Consider the following 21,073-nt stretch of genomic DNA (forward strand, 5'->3'; position numbering starts at 1 on the left):
TTCGGTTCCGCGCGTCGGGCAGCCGCGCGTGGCAGGACGGGTTAACGACGGGCGCCTGCAGAGGCGGCGAGCGAGGGACCGCTTGTGCGCTTCCCCTCCAGTCTCCTCCGGTCTGACTGCTCTATTCCACGGCCGTCTTCCCGGCCAGGGAGGCGCTCCGCAGGGCCCGCTTGAGCGGCGGCGCGGAGCGGAGCTGGGCTGCGTCCATCAACGTGCTGTGGCTGACGTGAGAGCTCCTCGGCTGTTCTTTAACTGCTCGTTCTTGTCCGAGGGCTCTCTTGAGGAAGACGTTTCCGTTTCCAATTTTCCTCCTAGAACAGCGCGATTTAAAATGCAAACCGTGTTGCCTGAGCGATGTGAAGCACGTGCTGCGAGTTGAACGTCAAGCAGCTCAGGGATCTGAGGGGGGGTCAGATTCGCCCTGCTGCAGTGCTGTGAAACCTGCCGCGCTCCGGCAGAGGCTGCAGGTCCTGAAGCAGCATCAGCAGAAGGCAGCGCGTGTCTGCACCGCGTGCCTTGCTCGGCTTTGCTGGCAGCGGCCGCTGCTGGAAGGGGCATCGCGCTGCAGTGCTGCTGGCAGCCAGCACGGCTGGGCTGCGAGCGTGTTTTCTTCTGCTGACTGCGCTGTCATTGCTGGAAGGTCGGCACAGCACTTGGCATCAAAGCTTGTGGCTGCACGTGGCAACTGGTAGTTACAGGTATTACACCAAAGCTTGGAGTTGCAATAGAATTGCAGATCTCTCAAAAATAAGGAAAGTATACCAGCATGTGAAATTTTAATCAGATTTTCTCCTGTTCTTTCTGTTCTTTTTTCTGCTGGAGAAAGCCTGACTGTTGTTACGTTGCCTTTTTAGAGACCTTCTTGGTGTTTTTTTTTTTGTTCTGTTTTCTTGGCCTTTATCTGGCTGCACTTCTAGAAGTTCTGTCTGTGGTTCCTCATTATCATCAGGCCGCTGTTGTGGCATTTGCCCTTTATGCAGTTGTTGAGCTTCTAGGAGAGCCTAGAAGTTCTGGGTTTTAGCCCAGGCTCACCTCTTTGTAAGACTTAAGGTTAGCAAGGAAGCTATGTGCACAGGGGTGTGTATGAGAGAGAGAAAGCTTTTCTTGTTGAAAAAAACATGATGTAAAGAACAGATTCGTGTACGGGCTCTGTATATGTTCACAGAGTTCAGGAGTATTTTAAAAAACGAATAGAATTATGGACTGCTTAATGCTGCATGACTTTGTTGTAACGTATTTGTAATACTCAATTTGCTCCTGTTTAAGAAAGGAACTTAATATATTTAGAAGTTTTCACCTTAATGATCATTAAATACATAATCATGAGAAGGCACAGATTGTTTCCACAGTTCTGCTTTCCACCATCTGTACGAGGTTGTGAAGTGCAACAGCAGGGATCACGACTGTGTCAAGCAAAATGTATTCCCGTGTGTGTCCCACACAAGGGGCTGGGGCAGTGCGATGGGAGAATTGTGCACCATCAGATGTGAGGATGTGCAGAGAGACTGCAGTCTAAGGTGGCCAATGCAGCAGGAGAGCTGTGGTGGTCACACTGACTTTGAATGCCTTGTATTCCTCTGTGGGTTGTGTGTGTGGAACTGAAGTGCTTTGTGTTCCTGTAGGTGGTAAAGTTGGCAAAAAGGAACGTTCTCTATTTTCTCTTTCTTGAAGGTAATTGCTGAAAGCCTTTCAGTAGTGTCAAAATGCATTCTGACGGTTATTCTAGTCATCCTTTATCTGCAGTGGAGCCTTTACATTTTTTCCTTGGCTCAGCTAAGTTTCCTGTATTCTTTCTCAACATAAATTCTTGTTCTAAAGAGTTACTTGCTACTGCCTTTGACGTTTAGCCTGCTAATACCACTGGGGAGGTGAGAGAATGTTCCTTTAAGGGTGGGATTTAAATGTTAAGAATTTTGGTGATAGTTGTTACTGACTTGGCATTATGACCCCAGTCAGTCTAATGGAGGTACAGGAGAGCACCTCTGTTGTATGCAGAAAGGCAAGTTTTGCAAATAAGGTTGTGATGCTGTATGTGCTTTTTTGTGTGTTTTTGAAGTGCGTCAACTGTTTTTTGCCGAATAGTTGTTTTTTAGTTGGACTCAACATAATCTTTCTAAAAGCACTGAATAGAAGGTGAGAACAAGTTGGCAAAGGACTGTGATGCTGATCTGCTGATTAAAAGAAATTTAAAACAACAGCATTCTGTGTGGGGGGAGGGGAGTTACAGTAATGCCTTCAGCCTGATTAAAATTAGACAGGAGTAAGAACTACATGCTGCCTTCAGTTCTCACTGAATTGGCAAAGCTAGCACATGATTCTACATTTCTAAGTTGGTTTTGTTTTACTATTTTATTTTATTTTTTAATTCTTTTCTTCCCTGTCATTTCAGCTTTTATATACCAGTGTTCTGGTAATGTGCTTTGTGGTTTATTTTGCAAAGTTCTTGGAAGCAACCAAGAAGTGCAATTACAGGAATGAAAGCTTTGTTACCTAACTTGATGGAAGATAAGGTGGGTCGCAGAGTTCATTCTGAAGTCTTTAATGAGAGAACTTTTGCAGGCTATTTGGAGGTGATGGAGTTAAATGAGTGATTTTGAGGTTATTAAGTAAGGCTAGTTAGGAAACATGGTTGCATAAAATTCTATTTACAGGTGGTGCGTTCAAATCCTTGTCAGCAAACCACGATGAACCTGGAGCTCTGTTTCTAGGCCTCGTTGGCTGTCTTGTCTTTCAGTAGCTTTGCACGACCCATTAATTGGAGATGGAATGCTTACAATGTTAAAGGGAGTGAGCTGGTAGCAGGTAGAAGGCAGGAGAGAATTCACAGGCATCTTATGGTGATGGTACTTCAACTTTTCCTCAAACAAAACGTGGTTATCGGTAAATCACTTGACCATCAACAGGAAAAAATGTTTCCAAATATCAAAACTTTAATCAATTTCTGTGCCATGTGCTGTCATTACAAGTTCTTGTGTTTCTGCAGGTTATGGCAGTGTGTGATGACTGCCAGAGAAGCATCACCCAGATGAACATAAGCATGTATGCCAAACAAGTACAGATGTGTGAGAGCATCACAAGCTAAGCAAATATTTATGTTGCTATAGAGCAAGCTGTAATACCCAGTTTTTGCTGCTGGGTACATAAATATTTACTAATGGACCTCTGTAAGCAGGGGTTCTGCTAAATGCCTTCTGGGAGTAGATTGCTAATTTGTCTTTGAAATAATCTCATAGAATCACCGAAGTTGGAAAAGACCTCCGAGGTCATCCACAGAATCACGGAATGGCCAGGGTTGGAAGGGACCTCAAGGATCATGAATCTCCAACCCCCCTGCCGCATGTGAGGCCACCAACCTCCACATTAAATATCAGACCAGGCTGCCCAGGGTCCCATCCAGCCTGGCCTTGAACACCTCCAGGGATGGGGCATCCACAACCTCCCTGGGCAGCCTGTTCCAGCACCTCACCACTCTCTCTGTAAAGAACTTCCCCCTGACATCCAACCTCAATCTTCCCACCCTCAACTTAAAACCATTTCCCCTTGTCCTGCTGTTATCTACCCTTTCAAAGAATTGATTCACCTCCTGTTTGTAGGCTCCAGTCCAACTGTCCACCTGCCACCAAAATTCCCACTAAACCACGTGCCTTAGTACAACATACAGATGTTTCTGGAACACCTCCAGGGATGGTGACTCCACCACTTCCCTGGGCAGCCTGTTCCATTGCCTGACCAAAGAAATTTTCTTCCAGAGAAGAAATTTTTTCTAATATCCAACCTGAATCTCCCCCATTGCAATGAGAGGCCATTCCTTCTCATCCTATCTCTAGTTACATGGGAGAAGAGGCCGACCCCCAGCTCACCTCAGCCTCCTTTCAGGGAGTTGTAGAGAGTGATGAGGTCTCTGCTTAGCCTTCTCTTCTCTGGACTGGCAATCCCAGTTCCTTCAGCTGCTCCTCGTAAGGCCTGCGCTCCAGACCCCTCACTGGCTTCGTTGCCCTTCTCTGGACACACTCCAGAGCCTTGATGTCTTTCTTGTAGTGAGGTGCCCAAATCTGAATGCAGTGCTTGGTGCAGCCTCACCAGAGCTGCGTACAGGGGGATAATCACCTCCTGCTCCTGCTGGGAGTCTGCAAAAGTGTGTGCTGTGGTGTTTTTGTTGTTAGTTCTGTGGTGGGATGCACAGCACCTTTGTGACTAGGACAGTTTGTACAAAGTCAAGATCAGACAAAGGGACCGTGGTAACGTTTAACAAAAGGAGTAATGCTCTGTTTCTCTTGGACCCCATTTTCAGTCCTGCATCCAGGCCTGGGGCCCCCAGCACAAGAAGGATGCAGAGCTGTTGGAGTGGCTACAGAGGAGGCCACAAAGATGCTCAGAGAGCTGGAGCACCAATTCTATGAAGACAGGCTGAGAGAGCTGAGGTTGTTCAGCCTGGAGAAGAGAAGGCACCGGGGATGCCCTGCGTGGTCTTGCAGTACTTAAAGGGAGCTATGAGCTGGAGTGAGGGGCTGTATGGACTGTGGGACCTGAAACAGGTGATCCTTCCAGGTCCCTTCCAGCCAAAGTGTTCTATGATTATTTGAGCAAAGTCCATCTATACAGCAATTAGGAACAAGATACAGATATGTTCCACTGCATTCTGCTGCCTGATTCTGGGCTTAAATGTGTGTATGTGTTCAAGGTGGGGAAGATCTTGCAGCAAATCTGCATACAGCAAATCAAAAACAAGAAGTAGTTGATGTAAAAATATTTCCCTAATATTGACATCAATTTGAGTTTGTGAGTTTTACACATTTATTGCTGAAGTGGATTCTGAAAAAGACCTGATCAAAGCCAGGATGTGTTGAGCAAATGCACTCTTCCAAAAGCAAATGTCACCTGAGTTGAATGATGCCATCTACAACTAGTTTCCTGGGAACTTGAAGAAGTTGTGAAGGGTTCTGAGTGGTTGTGTGGGCTTTTTTTGCCCTCCTGCAGCTGTGAATTAGGTGGAGAAATACTGCAGCTGAAATGTACGTGGTTTTGTCTCTCGAAAATTCACTGCTGGCACAGAATTCAGCCTGCAAAAGTAAAGAGGTCATGACACAACATCTGTTTTATGGAAAGCACTGCTATTACCACCAGTAATACTGTGACTGCTGGAATGGAAAAATAACTCTAGAGCAGAGCTGCTGTAATGATGTCTTTTTGACCATCGTTCAGTGGATTACAGGAGCTGGATTTCCCCTAGAATTATGCTTGGAAGGTAAATGTGAACAAAATGCATATGCTGCTCAGACATCAGGTGGAGCTGGTTTTGTTAGTTTGTTTGTGATAGTTTCTGCCTCAGCTCCATTTCCTGATCGCGTTTTCACCTTTGCTAGTGATTTTACAGGCAGAATTCCTGTACTACTGTGACTAAGGTTTCTTGAACTCCTATAATTATTGCCCTTAAAGTGAGTTAATGCAGGCTACCTGAGACATGAAGGAATGCTGTACTGTACTTTAATTCCCTCCCTTGTATTAATTATCCGAACTGGTTTGATTCCTTTACTGTGCTTCCTGGAGCTGGTTGGTAATTCTGTTTCGCTATTCCAGCAATAATTGTGATAACAGAAACTTAGCTTCATCCTTGGGCAATTGCCTTTGTGTGCCAAAGACAAGGAAGGCTGGGGTATTTGAGATTTTTGGCTAAAACAACAGAACTTCTGCTCTTCTGTGCTGTTGTTAGCAACTGCCTTTTACAAAGCATTCAAATGTGTTTCTTCGAACTTGTATATTTAAAGCATTGACGCCATTGGACACTGACTTCCTGTTTGGAACCTGACCAACTTTTCTTGTCCTCTTCTGGAGTGGGAGGAAAACAATTCCATCCTCAGATAAAGCTATGATCCTGCAAAACAAGAAGTGCTTTTTGCACCAACGTCGAGATGACTCGGAGCTTTGCTTGCAGCACTGAGGAGATGAGCTACAAAGAAAGCAGATGCCAGGTGTTTTAGTTAGAGATATACTTGTCACTGAGTCTACAGCTAGTGAGTATTATTCCTATTGCTCTCACTGTGAAGTGGTGCAAAGTGGCGATTCTGGGAATTCTATTTGGACTGCTCCCTGTGAATGAGATTGACGTTAGCCCACTTGGCCTGTGAGCTGCCAGGCCCATGTGGATATCGACAGCTGGTCTTTGGTTTTGCTTTTTTTTCCCTTCTCTTCCACTCTGTGAATGGAAGTGATGACCTTCTAGTGATGACCTTGCTTTTTGTAGCCGTGCAAGTTGTGTGTTACAGTATTACAGTATTACAAGATAAGCCATAGTTGAGCATACCCATAGCATCCTTAAAACTATGCTACGTAAGCAAAACAGAGGGAATGCAGAATGATGAGAAGGATGAAGTTCATCCTGGGCTGTGGGTAGTAGAATATCCCCAGGTAGGGCCAAGAATGCAGCACCAAAAGGATTCAGAATAAAGCAATATCAATGACTGTGTGGAATTTCTACTGTAAAAGTGTGGGGCCTTCTTCCACTTCAATGTCTCTGCTGTCTGACACAACGGGAGAGCTGCTGTGGCCTCGTGTCCATGCGTGTGCCTCCTCCAGGGTGAGCAGCTTTGCGGAAGGAGAAGACACCCACAGGGACTTGGGCCATAATAAAGAACTGTGTCCTGTAAAGGAAAACCGCCAGTAAGAGGGAGGATCAGCAAGCAGCAGCAAAGCCATTGCAGCTCTGGGGGAGGTGCTGTATTTTTCTAAGTCTTGGCTATGCCAGCCACTGGAAGATGATGTCAAAACAACCATTTTGTCAGAGGGATGTTTATGGCAAAGGACATAATCATAACTGAGAGCAACTTACTGTATTTAAGCAAGCAAGCAAAACTTCTAAAAAGTGAGGACAGGTAAGTCAGAAACCTTCACTGCCATACTTGTATCAAGCTTCATCTGCATGCAAAATATTGTCATGATAGTGACAGTTTTCTTCTTATGAAGTCTGGATTTGGTCACTCTAAGCATCCAGCAACCGGAAATGCTGCACACGACTGCAGCAGCTACAACCCAGTGTGCAGGTGGGCACAGAGAACTGAATCTGGCTGTCTTGCTCTTGGCCTGCTTACAGCCAGTGCTTGTTTTTGGATCTGTTCAGTCCCAGCCTGAACCACTGATTGAGCACCTGTGGAAAGGACCTGCCCAACCCTGGGAGCACAGGTAAAGGCAATTCAGATGTGTGACGGGAAGGGTTGGAGCCTGGCTGCATCTCTCTTAGACCTCATGTAAGGGCTGACTGCAGCTAGGGAAGGATCTCTTTCTGGAGATCCCTCCTTGGTGATGCTTTTTCCTGTGAACCTGGAATCTTCTGATATGGGTGAGCAATCTTCTCCCCTTCCTTTATAGTACCTCTCTATTGTGTCATCACGCCTCTGTTGTAATGCCTTTCCTAGTCACAGAATCACAGAATGGCCTGGGTTGGAAGGGACCTCAAGAATCATGAATCTCCAACCTCCCTGCCACAGGCAGGGCCACCAACCTCCACATTTAATATCAGACCAGGCTGCCCGTCCTGGCCTTGAACACCTCCAGGGATGGGGCATCTGCAGCCTCTCTGGGCAGCCTGGTCCAGCACCTCACCACTCTCATAGTAAAGAATTTCCTCCTGACATCCAACCTAAATCTTCCCTCCCTCAACTTCAAACCATTTCCCCTTGTCCTGCTGTTATCTACCCTTTCGAAGAGTTGACTCCCCTCCCGCTTATAGACTCTGTTTAGGTCTGTTTAGGAAGACTGCAATGAGGTCACCCCTGCAGCCTTCTTTTCTCCAGGCTGAACAAGCCCAGCTCCCTCAGCCTGTCTTCAAAGTGGAGATGCTCCAGCCCTGTGATCATCTTTGTGGCCTTCCTCTGGTCCCTTTCCAATAGCTCTCTGTCTTTCTTGTACTGGGGGCTCCAGACCTGGACACATTACTCCAGATAGGGCCTCACAGGAGCAGAGTTAGAGAGGGACAATCCCTTCCCTGTCCCTGCTGGCCACTCCTCTTCTGATGGAGCCCAGAATACCATTTGCTTTCCGAGCTGCAAGAGCACGCTAGTGGCTCATGTTAAGCTTTTCATTCATCAGAACCCCCAGGTCCTTCTCTGCAGGGCCGCTCTCAAGGACTGCTCCTTCCAGGCTGTATATATGCCAGGGATTTCTCAGGCCCAAGTGCAAAAACCTTGCACTTTGCTGCGTTGAACCTGAACCTTAGATTCACCTGGGCCTGCCTTTCAAGTCTACTGAGGTCCCTCTGATTGGCATTCCTTCCTTCCACTGTGTATGGGAACTGCTGAATCATGGCCTGAACCTCTGATTACTGAGGCAAGCACTGAATCAGCTATGGGAGCACAGGTGAAGGCAATTCAGCAGTGTGACCTCTCCTAGACCCCATTTAAAGGCTAACACTCACTGAGGAAAGATCTCTTCCTGAAGATTGCTCCCTTTGGAGTTTTTCTGTGAGCCCAGGGCGCGGGTGAACATTTTCATTTATTTTTGATTATCCCTTTCCACCATGATCTTTCTAGCTATACAATCTGTAGATACCGCCTAACCACACCACTCTGTATATTTGCTGACTATACACACTGTGTCAACCACACCACTCAGCTTGGTGTCATCAGCAAACTTGCTGAGGGTGCTCTTAATTCCATCATTGCTGTCACTGATAAAGATGTTAAAGAGCACTGGTTGAGGCTGAAGTCTGAGAGTGGGAGGATGGTGTCAGTCTTGTGGGTGAAGCATGTGACCTGGTGCACATCCCTTCTTTGTTCTCCATCCCTCCCACTATCCATCCATCCCATCACTTCTGTCCTTCGCCATCCCTCTCTTCCACATTCTCTATCCCTCTTCTTTAGCCTCTGTTTCAGCTCTGTTCTCCATCCCACCCTATGCAACCCTTTCTACTCACCACTTCCAACTCCCCACCCTTCTATCTCCACATTCCCTGTTCCCACCCCACACCACCTCCTCATCCTCACCACCACGTATTTCCCAGAGTGCAGCACAAAGCGGTGCCAGTGCACAGTGACAGCAACACTGCGATTGCTGAGCCTGCCCTGGGTGTCAGAGAGTCACCTTGAAGGTACTCAAGGTGGACTCTGGCTGTGTTGCAGCTCTGTGCCACCACACAGATGCAGTTGACCCTGACAGCTATGGCCATCCTATCGAAGCTTAGGCAGTGGTTAGTACTCACAGCCTGGCACGGCCCTGAAGTGACCACCGCTGGCACTGCCCAGCACTTGTCACCGCAGTGGGGACCACTTGGGGACACACAGCCCTTACAGAACCCATAGGTGAAATCCAGGATGCAGAGTGCAGCAGGTGCTGGTAGGGCAGTTGGGTGCTGTGGAGAGAAGGGGACAATGGAGGGCAGGGTCCTCCCAGGTCTCCAGTCCTTTTTGGGTGCCAGGATCCCTTAACTCCCAATTTATAAACCTAAAAAAGCAGGTTACTTACAGATCATGGCTTGGAGGTGGAAAGCAGAATTTTAAGTGGATTAAGTTGGAAGTGCCTGACTTGGGGTCAGATATGTCAAGCAAGAGGTAAAAGGGTACATTTGAGGGTTGGAAATGCCAGATTAGGGGGTTGGGGATAGAAAACAAGGGAAAGCTTAGATGGATTTGGGGGTTAGAAATGCTAGATTTGGGGCTGGAGATAAAAAGCAAGGAGTAAAAGGGAAGAGTGTATAGATTTGGGGTTGGAAAAGACAGATTTGGATTGGGAGGGATGAAGGAAGGCTGCTGCAAAAGGGTGGATGGATTTGGAGGCTGAAGATACAAGTCTGGAGGAAGGAGAGGGTGGGGAAGAAGGATCCCTTGAGAATACAGTTGGGAAAGAAGAGTTGAATTTCAGCACAAAATCAGTAATTTTGGCCTAATGGGACTCACCACATAGCAGTACCAACCACCCTGGAAAGAAAAAGGCCATAAAGCACCACCTTCCTCAGAGAGGAGAGTAGGATGGTTTGGACAGTTGCTCTGAGAACTGCTGTTACCCCACTGACATAGCAGTGAAGGAGAGGGGCAAGCAGGGAGTCCTCCCTCTGCCCTGCTTTACCTCATTGTCTTTCTTCTCACCTTAAACAGAGCATCCAGCTGCAGGGTTAGGGACCCCACCCTGCCCCTCTGTACCCCATAAACCCTCATAGGTGGGCAATGGGATTCATTCTACTCCAAGGAACCCATTCACACCTGTAAGAAGGGGACCCATGTGGCAAGAACACATCTCACCCCACATCCCACTAAAAGGGAGCAATGAACCACCATACCTAAGCTCCATCCTGCACCACGGACCCCATAACCCCAACCCAAATGGACAGGGGATATGGGGGCACTCACCATGCTGGAGCCACGGAGCTGAACCTCCTCCAACGTTTCCAAGTTTTGAAGCAGCCAAGAAAGCGGCTCGAGCCAATAGGATGCAGGTTCTGTACCTCCAGGGCCACCCCCACTGGTCCCCATGGAGGGGATAGGGCTTGGGGGCACTGGTCTTTGGGGCAGAAATCATTTCCTCAGTTGATTCCTTCAATCCATTCTTCCATCCATCCCTCCAAAAGTTCTTTCCTGTGTTGATCCCTCTTGTTTATCTATTCCTCTCTCCATCTGTGCAAATTCAAGCAGCCTCACCATTACCCATCAGAACCTCCTCTGGAGCTTTGGGGGATTTCTCCATGTGCCTTCAGGCATTTCCTTGTGAACCTGCTGGCAGTGTCCTTGCTTAATCATAGTGCTGATTTTCTGGTTCCTGCCACAGCATCACACAATCCCTTTACTCAGTAGCCCTCCCTATTCATAGTTTAAAGCCTCCCTCATGAAGCTGCCATCCTACTGATGAAAATATCCTCACATCCCTTAGGGGGGTGGGTCCCACCTCTTCCAAGCAGCCATCAATCTGCAAATAGATCCCCCAGCCACAGTACCCAAGGCCCTGCTACCAGCACCAGTCCTGCAGCCAATGACTGGCACACACCACCAGTGCCCTCCTCTTCACACCTGTCCCACAGCAGCACCAAGATCCCCGTGCCCTTGACTACTGGCCCGAGAGCTTTGCAGCCACATTGCTGCCATTCACATGTCCCCCAGCAGCATCACCTGTGCTCACCTTTCCTGGTGGCCTCACATGGTGATCCGCACAAGGAATAAGGTTGGGTGCACCTTTGCTTCCTGTCCAGCACTGAGGGCACTGGAGCTGCATTGGAGCTGCGAGCCTTTCTGTGGGGCAGGAGCATCCTCTGCTGCCAGGAGTCTCCAGCTTCAGTCCGTCACCAGATGTGAGGCTGTGCCACAGGGCTGCAGTGCGGGACCTGCAGCTCAGAAAAGCCCCTGAGCACTGCGGAGACAAGCAGGCAGTCTGTGATGCCTTCAGAGTGTTATAAATCAACAGTTTACAGTTACCAACAGTTACAAACACCTGCAAAAGCAAACAAGAACCACGTCCTGTAGCAATAAGAATGCACAGCTTAGCAGACAGGAGCGTAGGACTTAGGAGAAAGTTGCATTTCAGAGGTTGGTAGGGAATCTCACATCACACAAAGGCACCAAAACCAGAGTTTCTAACAACTGTGTTACCCAGGAGCCCCACGAGGCAGTGCTGGCATGACCTGGCATGTGGCTCCAGAACAAGGCAGCCCAGTATAAGGCATCAGGCAGTGCTGATGCGATGCGCGTTATGGACAGGTCATTCCTTCATAGGTACCGTTCCAGTGACAGCACACTGTCCAGAGTAAGTGCTTGACACACAAACCTCAACGATTTACACTTCCACCAGTCAAGTCAAACAGACCAAGACTATGAGGCTGACCTGTAACTGCCACTTCCTTCTGCAGTCACTGGGGCAGCTTCCCCACCTCCAGATCTATAAGGAACATACAAACAAAGTGCAGCAAGGCTTGTTGAAGGTTTGTGAGGACCTTTGTTGAAGGTTTACGAGGACCGTGGAGACATGGCACTGAGGGACAAGGTCAGTGGGCATGGTGGGGGTGGGTTGGGGTTGGACTTGGTGATCTTAGAGGTCGTTTCCAACCTAAATAATTCTATTATTTGATGACATCTAAACATGACTGCATTTTACATGATTTTTGGGGGGCATGGGTGAATCATCTTTGTCTTTCTTGTACTTGCAAAAACTGAAGCAAGCCTGTATTCTCTTCCTGTAATGACAAGGTTCATTTTCCCCTCTTCAACCTCCTACAATCTACCAAATTAAGCAAACTTGGACACAGGTTTTACTGGTAAATGCCCGGGCAGAGGGACAGCTTGCAAGGAAACAAGAAAGCCTGTACTGATTTGGCTAAAGCATTCTGTTTAAAAAAGGTGACAGTGAAAACAGGATTTCTTGAAAAGAATTGTTTACAGCTTTATTAAGAGACAGCTTTATTAAGGATGTCTCATGCTAAGATTGATGGTTTTCTAATTCCTGAATTACAGAGGATATATAAACAGGGTTAAATAAGCCCTAGCAGGAAAGTGCCAAATTCTAAAGCAAAAGACCCAGGAACAGTTCCACCTACTGCACTCCCTCAGGAGCCTCAATGGGACCTCTTACCTATTCACAGAGCACCCAATGCGAGTGGGTCGGCTGTTCTGGGGGAGAAGGATTGGGAACCATATTCCAATTTGTATCCTTGGAAAGAGATGAGAGAAACAGCTCCACGTAGCAAACAAGAATGAAATGATGGTCGATCTCCAGTGCAACGGGTACAGGACCAATGACCCCGCATGGAGCTCCAAATGTTTTGAAAAAATTGGTCCTCACAAACTGTAAGAGCCTCAAGTGACCCCGGAGCAGAGGCCTCTTAATATATGGAAACCCCAAGAAACGTGAAGGACAATCACTAATAGGGTTGGGAGGGAAACAAATGGAAGCTGTGAAAATACAAATAGAAATGAAAATAGGAAACCTCCTGAAATGACTGTATCCTGTCATGATTGTCCCTGTCCCAGAATACATCATAGGGATAGGTATTCCACCCTTGAATCTTCCCAATGGTCAGCACCAATTTGGAATAAAGAATTGTATTAGTGCTCTGACAATTTTAGTGGGAAAAGTAAAAATGCCTGCTGGACAGATTCCTGCTGCATCTGAAGTAGTGACAATGAAACAATATAGGACCCTGGGGGGGCATGAAAAGATATCACGGACAATTAATGATTTATTGGATGCAGGAGTTTTAAGTCAACTACTACAGCTTGGAACAATCCAATATGGCCTGTCAAAAAGTGATGGATCATAGAGGAAATTAAATAAGCACACCCCACCTCTCACAGCGGCTGCAGCAGGTAACCATTGCTTTAGTAGAAGTTGTTCAGAAACATTCCAGAACCGGGTATGCTGTAATTGATTTAGCTAATGCATTTTTCACTATCCCAATTGCAGAGGAACGTGGCAGGGGTGACAAGGTACTTTCCGTAGATTGCCTCACGGATGGCTGCACAGTCCAACCATCTGCCACAGAACAGTGGCTGAACACCTGCATCATTACAAACTGCCTCCTCACATGCAAATAATCCATTACATAGATGACATCCTGACTCAGGGAAGCTGTAAGGAAGAGGTGCAAACAAATGCTGGAATCGATTGTGGATCACATGAAACACAAAGGCTGGGAAATTCATCTACTAAAATTCAAGGGCAGTCTCAAAAAGTGAAACTTCTAGGAATTCACTGGCATTTTGGGCACTGGGAAATACTACCCAAAACGTGATACAAAATTCTAGATTTTGCAGTACCCTGTAATAAGAATGAGGCACAGAGGTTTATTGGATTGTTTGGTTTTTGGAGACAGCACGGTCATATCTAGGACAAATTTTAACCCCGTTTATATACAAAGTGACAAGGAAGAGTTGGAGAGGGGAAATGAACAGCAAGTTGCCTCTGGATTAGCAACGGAAGCTCTTCAAAGGGCTTCAGACTTATGGCCCATGCAAAAGGGAGAAATGGAGTTGAACGTATCTGTAAATGGGACATGTGTCAATTGGAGCTTCTGGCAAAAACAGGGAATGAAAAGGATTCCCTTGGGTTTCTGGGGAAGAAAACTGTCACGTCATGAGAGGAGTAATGAATGCAGATAAGGATAAATCCAATTCTGCTAAACAATGGTGACAAGATTTAATTATTCAACTGCATGACAGAACAGACAGAACAATTATTGATATTGCCAGTTTCAAAAACAATTGTGAGAAAAGGGGATCCACCTCAGATCAACACCATTCCTGGAGACCACGGGTTTGGATCCACCAGTATTAACAGTGGAGCTAAAGTACAAAGCCAAAGGGCCCTCCTGAACCGGATGAAATAACAGCTACAGGGAACAATACTACTATTTTAACTATGAAACCTGGGCAAGAAAAATGGGAATACGTCCCTGCAACTATGTGTTATTTGCAAAAATAATTATAGGGTATATAATTTTATTTTACAGATCCTGTACAATTGAACGGTCCATTTGGAAAAAGATACTATCCATGTGCCTGGATATGAAGACCAACGTGAAGAACGGCCTCACACTAAATTATCCCCAGTGCCTGCTGTCAAGGCTTGTGACCTGAGTGCAGTGATGACGTTGCTAATGTCACATCGCCACTGTGACCAGGGCACGGGTTGGACAAACAGATTTATAACTTTAGGACAAGGTTAAAAAAGTTTGCTGTTTCTTCCTGTTATGTGTGTGGAGGCCCAGGAGGACATGAAGACTGCCCTACACCATGCACCCAAAATGGTGGATCAGCAAAACAAGTACAGCTCACGAGGGAACAGAGCTCTGGACCCAGGACAGTGATCCCTGGCATTTACAGGAATACAAACAAATTATCAGAGAAACAGGGATAAATACACAAAAATTGAAACACACAGTCAGGTTATTTCATGTGTCCTACACCAGATGATTCAAATACCATGCCTGCCACGGTCTTCCCACAATGAGATTGTATCTATATGAAAAATAAGTTTTGATAAGAGATTTCTGACTTACAAATATTAGAGTCATCTTTGTAATTTAAAGGAAAGGGCTGAGGAGGCTCATTAGGAGCCACCAAGTTACTCAGCCAGCCACCATAAACCTTAATTTTTCATAATTGCACAAGGGCTGATCCAAAAGTAATGCCTCCTGTTTTATAAAGCTGGCCCATATCAGAGGTGGATGTTTGTGGGATGGCAGTAGAGGTTGAACCTTCCTGCCAGCATTCAATTACATTTTGTAGCCATGCAACAGATGGCAGCAGAGGGCCAGAATGACAGCACAGCATCTGACAGGGAAGTGCACATGGAGCACAGGGGTGTCACTGAACTCCTCCACACTGAAAAAGCTGCACCCACTGACATTCATCGATGCCTGCAGAACATTTATGAAGACCAACACATGGATGTGAGCACACTGAAGCGGTGGGTGATGCATTTCAGCAGTGGCAACAGCAATGCAAGATGAGCCACCCAGACAGCCAAACAGATTTATTTTAATTATTATTTTATTTTTAAACAAGCACAGCACGCAGGCTCTCGCTCAACGCTGGGAAAAAAAAAAAAAGAAAAATAGGATAGCTAATGGTGGTAACTATGCTGAAAAACAGCTTTGTAGCTGAGAACTCACCCTACGTATCCGTTGTCATTTCTATGGAAATAAATAGAAGGCATTCCTTTCAGAGCAATCGACAGTCATCAGTGATCCATCATCCTAGTAATGCAGTAATACTAATAATAGAAACAGAAAAAAAGTCAGATTCTCAGAATATCTTTTGTGGGGATGGAACAACAGAACCTACACTATAGTCAGCGGCAGTTAATTCCCTGGGAAGGAACTGATGCCAACTAGAAAGGTCACAGCCAGTTCCAACAGTCAAACTATACCAGCACGTCAAAGCACGCGGCCTTGGAATAAACCCCAAGGATAAACCAAATTGCATCTTGGTGCCAGCAAATTTTTTCTTCAATATACACGAATAGACTGGGAGGTAGCAATCCTACAAATTTAGTTATAACATTGTGTCTTATGGGAAGAAGAAAAGCAGGATGTTTAAGACTTAGGCAGGCATAGAACCTCCAGCTCTGGAGGTGAACAATTCCAAATTCTTGATATCTTGTCATAATTTGTGTGCATACATAAGAAACAGTGCAACTCACTTCACAAGAGCAACCAAATGTATTGAAGGCATACTTACGAGACTCTGAGGTAGAAAGCTGCTCACTGAGGTGAAGGCTGGAAATGAGGCAGGGGAGGCTTGATAGATTGAGAGTGATTGTTTGGAAAAAGAAAGGGACAGAAGGGAAAGAGATTGCTGGAATCTATCAGATGCCAATATTCATTTGAAAAACATACTGTACGTGTAGTATAAAAAGCAACACAGCATCAGTCTGCAACTATTTATTCCACTGTCTTAATGATGATTGCTATTATACAAACTCTATGTATTTTTAATACTGCTTTTAAAAAACCATGATTTAATTTCCTTCTCCAGTGCATCATCAAATTAAGGTTCATTTGTCATACAGCTATATACAAAGTTTAGGTAGAAAAAAAGATTTCTGGAAGTCCCGGTAACACAGCCACAAGCATATCCACTGTACAGGATAGGGCATAAACCAAAGCTGGCTCTCTGTAACAGAACATTTCCTTTGTTTATTCTACTTTTGTTGATGGACATTACCATAGCTTTGATTATGACAGTAAGGTTTCCTAGGCCATCTGTCAGAGCTGCAGAGCTTCCACCTCCTTCTAACCATCCGTCCACTCACAAGTATAACCAGCCTGAGTAAACTCTGCTGTGTGTGCTGAGATGAAACAGAAATCAGAAGAAAATAATTGCATCTTAGTAAAAACAACTGTGATTTCTAGTCCAAACAAATTAATTTTTGTATGTGAAATTATTTCCAAAACAAAGTAACCACATTTCCAAAACAAATTCTACCCATAAAAGATTACAGAATTAAACTAAAACACATTTTAAAACATCAGTACTGTGGCAGACAGAGTAAAGAGACCAGCAAGAGAAAGTACAGAAGGGCTTTTCCCTAAGGAATCATTAACTACGGAAGGCAGGGCTGTTTGCAGGGGATTTTTTAGTGTGCATGAGCAGAAGAGAAGGAACGTGACCTCAGGAAAATCTTAAGTAACATGGAAACGGGAAGAGCTGCCCAGGTGTTCTGAACTGTTCAGATGGCGTGACAGCCATTTTCCTGAACGCTGTTACATATACAGTAACGAGCAGAATGAAAATTAAGGCATTTGTCTTCACCTTCATGGCACCATATGTGCCACCTCTCTGCAGAACTGCGACACAGACAGCACAAGACTACTGGCACAGTAACTGCCAATCCATGTTTTCAGAAGACAGCATGAAAAGTATTTCCCTTTTCCCATGCACAAAGAATTGCTGACTTATACAGACAACAATCTCAAGTGGGATAAGAATACGGACGTACTTCATTCTGTTTTATCAAACTGAAAGGTATCAAATGTCTACTTAAGGATAAAATAAAGAAAAAACAAAAACAAAAACCATGGAAAGCACACTAACCTTTGCAGGCACTTCAGATCAAAATACTCTAATAGCAGTAGCTATAGAAGTTGTTATGCTCTACAGTTCCTCTGGTAGTTTTATGGTTGGAGGTGGTGATCTTTCCATGGGCTTTGGATTGTTTGTTTTTTAAGCACCAGTAAGAAACATCACCAGTCTTTTTTCTGCACATCAATAAAGCAGAGAACACAGCTCTGAGCAGCCATCTGTCAGGACTTGTTTTAAGAAGTAGTCAAGGACATTGACAAAGCCCCATTTTTCAGGTCTTCTGATCTGGTCTTCAATGCAACCTGTTGCTAGGATCTTGAACTTCACAGCCACAACGTGCAAATACAGTTTAATAGTGGAGTCTTATTGAAAACTGTGGCTGGTATAAAATCATGCATCTATACACAGATGAGCAAAAAGGGCTCAAGTCAGGGCTTAAGATTTATCACATTATATAAATGCACAATATGTGCACTTCAGGAGAGATCCTGAGTTCTTCTAAAAGTATGCTCAGAGGACTCAAGCTCAGAGGAAATGAGTTGAACAGAAAGGTAAGCCTCCTTTCATCAGGAAGAATTGATTTACCATACAAAAGCCAACATAAAAGCAACATTATAGAACAGATCCAAATCTGTAAATGCAATAATTTCTGAATACAAGATCGGGCTGCCGCAATGCTAAACAAATGGGGCTTGTGTTATCACAAAGAGCTTGTAAAAGGAAGAAAACAACAGGAGTAGGACCAACCTCCAAATAAGATAGTAAAGCATATGAGAGCCAGGAAGTGTTGTAGCAAGTTCATTAAACCTTTAAATTTGCAGGAGACAAGACAGCCAACTCAGATTTCCTTTTACAGGCACACAAGTCCTTTCTGCTATGCTCTGTTTCAATTATTTCAGACAATGCATTTTTCTTCATTTATCCAAAATGGAGTTACATAAAAACTATAAGCTTTGAAATTATTTTGCTTAAGATAGTGGTGCCTTCCCTTTCTTTAAGACGACTTTTTTTAGATTAGTCATTGTTTCACTGGAAACAAAGTCTTCTTCCTAGTCTGTTTTAACATGATTCATACAATTTCCCAACAACTTCCTTCCAGATTTCAATTTAGCAAGAAAATGTACAGAAGACAGTAAATATCTCAGAAGACTGCAGCACGTTTTAGACTGGATTCTCAGAAAGAAATTATATAGATACCCCAGATAACAAAATCCTTACACCTATTCTTCGTAACTGAAGATGAACAACCTGAGAGAGATCTAAGAAACATACAGACATTATCTTTATGATGTTACAATACAGAGCTTTTACTTTATGGAACAGGCAAATCAGAACGTGTAATAAAAACCTGGAGCTGTACACCAATAATTTAAGGGCATCGTATCCGTTGGAACGTCCCTTGAGAATCTGAAGGAGTTCTGGATCTCTGACTTATAAAATCAGCTCTTTGCCAGCCAGTAAGAAGATGAATTCGTGAGGTTCAACTGCAGCTTCCTATTTAGCAAACACTTACTTACCAGGTTCAGATAATAAAAAAACCCAAACATCTAAGGATCTGATCCTGTGTTCCTGTTAGTGCTTCGTGCCTACAGCTACCACAAGAGGTCAGGAAGTGAAGCAGGCACAGGAGAAAATCAGACAAGCAAAGCATGTGTGACAACAAAGGAACTTCAGAAGCACGTTTCACTTTTAAGAAGGAAAAGAGATACCTTGATCCATTTGCTATCAAATGCCCTTTCATTCCATACCTATACAGCAAAAAGTAAAAAAGCCATTTTGAGAAATGAGAATGTGTTGATATACGATGTAAAATCTCATACACATAAATAAATCTTCTGCAGCCATTACTGAACTCCACGGTTTTAGTTTGTTTCAGTCTGCCAAAGGAAATTGCTCCGACTGGTTCTGTCAGCCCTCCAGGGAAAAATTCTGTATGAAAATTCAAGGCAGGTGCTTATTTCTCTCATCCTTCGACCCACTCCCCGCAGCCTTACTGAAAAGAACACTCATGCTGGGAGAGCTGTCTACAACCCTTAGCCTTGCTACACATTATACTCTATTAACAATGGCTCTACAGTTTAGTAGACAATGCTTTTATCCACAGTTTCTCATCAAGACGTGGTCATACAGAATGTCATTCTGTGTCAACACAGAAACAAGACGTTACTTAAATACTTCATATGCAGAACTTACTATATGCTACTGTAAAAGCACAGCAAGGCAAAATCTCATGTCGGACACACACCTCCCACTCCCCCCCCTCCAAGGTCCATTTCTCAAGCTTCAATGCCTTACCAGAGTGCAAGAGTGACACTGCCTGAAACAGTCAGCAACAGCAAGGGAAACACACTAGAAAGAATGGACATTGTATGTACCTTCGCACACTGCAACAGAAAGGGCAGGCTTTCTCAGAGGGTCGGGAGCCACAACTTGAGAAGCTTTGCTGCAGTGAGAATTCAGAAATGCAGCCTCACAATAAATCACTTGTATTCACCACTGTGATCAAGCCTAAGCCCTGACGCCATTTGACACGAGAAGATCGTTGGCAAGTCCCTGCCTAGGCTGTTATGCCACTGCAGAAAAGCAAAAACAGGCTGAGAAGCATCAATGCAAGCACGCCAAGTCTCACAGATTCCCTACCTTGTCTGGTGCCACGTAAAAACATCGGTCCGTTAAAGCAATCGGGGGCCAGACGTGTTTGCTGAACAAAGAGCACGCAAATCCCAAGGCTGGGATTCACCCATCAGCTCAATTCTAAGGCTCCTCTCTTCAGCTTCTCTCATCAGCCACCGCTCACAGCCTCAGCAGCCGCTCTCGCCGTTCCCGCAGGCACACGGGAGGTCTCGGTGCCACCTGGGAAGGAAGCAGACGTTGGAAAGACATCCTAAAGCTCTGTGCATTGCTCACCGCCACAGCGTGCGGGCATCCGCCGGCCCTGCTCACCCCGCTGCCGCCGATCCCGGCCCTCCGGCGCCGTCCCGTACGTGAGCGGCACCGACCCCGGAGGTCCCGGACCCCACCGAGATCCGACCGCACGGCACAGCCAGGAGGAGCGGACAAACCTGGCGCGCCGCCCGGCACCGCGCCGCCACCACGGCCCGCCGCCCGCCACGTGACCGCGCGACCCGGCCATCACCGGGCAGGGCGGCCGCGGGGTGAAGCTGGCGGCCGCCATTTTGAGAAAGGGCACAGCGAGCCTCGAGCGGCGGGGAGGCGCTGAAGAGCGGGTGAAGCCGTCGAGGAGCCATGTTGGCTGTGGGAACGCGGCCGGGCGGAGCTTCCGACGTTCTAACGCTTCGAATTTGGTAATTGGTAAATGCTTCGTTTGCTTGTATTGCGCACGTACAGTTAGGTCGTGAGTTCCCGGCGTTGAGGGATGCGGTGTTCCTGTAATAAAGAAAAATGCAGTGAAGGCACTCGGGCACTTCTGGCAGACGCTGCTCCGGCTCGGTCGGTGCCGTTCCGCGTGGCACAGACGGGGCGAGTGAAGATTCACAAGTGCCGCTGCACGAAATCGTAGCTCGGTTCGGTACCGCCGCGCCGTCGTTGGACAAAGGGCTCCGTGCTGCGAGTGCTGCGGC

The 21,073-nt window shown here is 45.9% G+C and overlaps 1 long non-coding RNA gene across 12 annotated transcripts; it reads right to left on the bottom strand.

The window, feature by feature from the left end:
* Positions 1–1,251: 1,251 nt before the first annotated feature.
* Positions 1,252–20,626, bottom strand: LOC116237725 (uncharacterized). Of its 12 annotated transcripts, none has more exons than XR_016471242.1 (7): positions 20,436–20,626; positions 20,133–20,345; positions 19,202–19,240; positions 16,149–16,758; positions 15,581–15,681; positions 10,335–11,325; positions 1,252–5,060 (listed from the first exon to the last, which is right to left on the bottom strand). It is a non-coding gene; the product is annotated as an uncharacterized LOC116237725 (long non-coding RNA). The 12 variants fall into 12 exon arrangements; XR_016471248.1 differs by having other exon boundaries at positions 1,254–5,060; positions 11,098–11,325; positions 20,436–20,624; XR_016471243.1 differs by lacking the exon at positions 1,252–5,060 and adding an exon at positions 5,068–6,638.
* Between the last annotated feature and the right edge of the window lie 447 nt (positions 20,627–21,073).

The sequence above is a fragment of the Phasianus colchicus genome, chromosome 15, assembly GCF_987193195.1.
Source record: "Phasianus colchicus chromosome 15, bPhaCol1.hap1.1, whole genome shotgun sequence".
In the NCBI taxonomy this organism is placed as follows: domain Eukaryota; kingdom Metazoa; phylum Chordata; class Aves; order Galliformes; family Phasianidae; genus Phasianus; species Phasianus colchicus.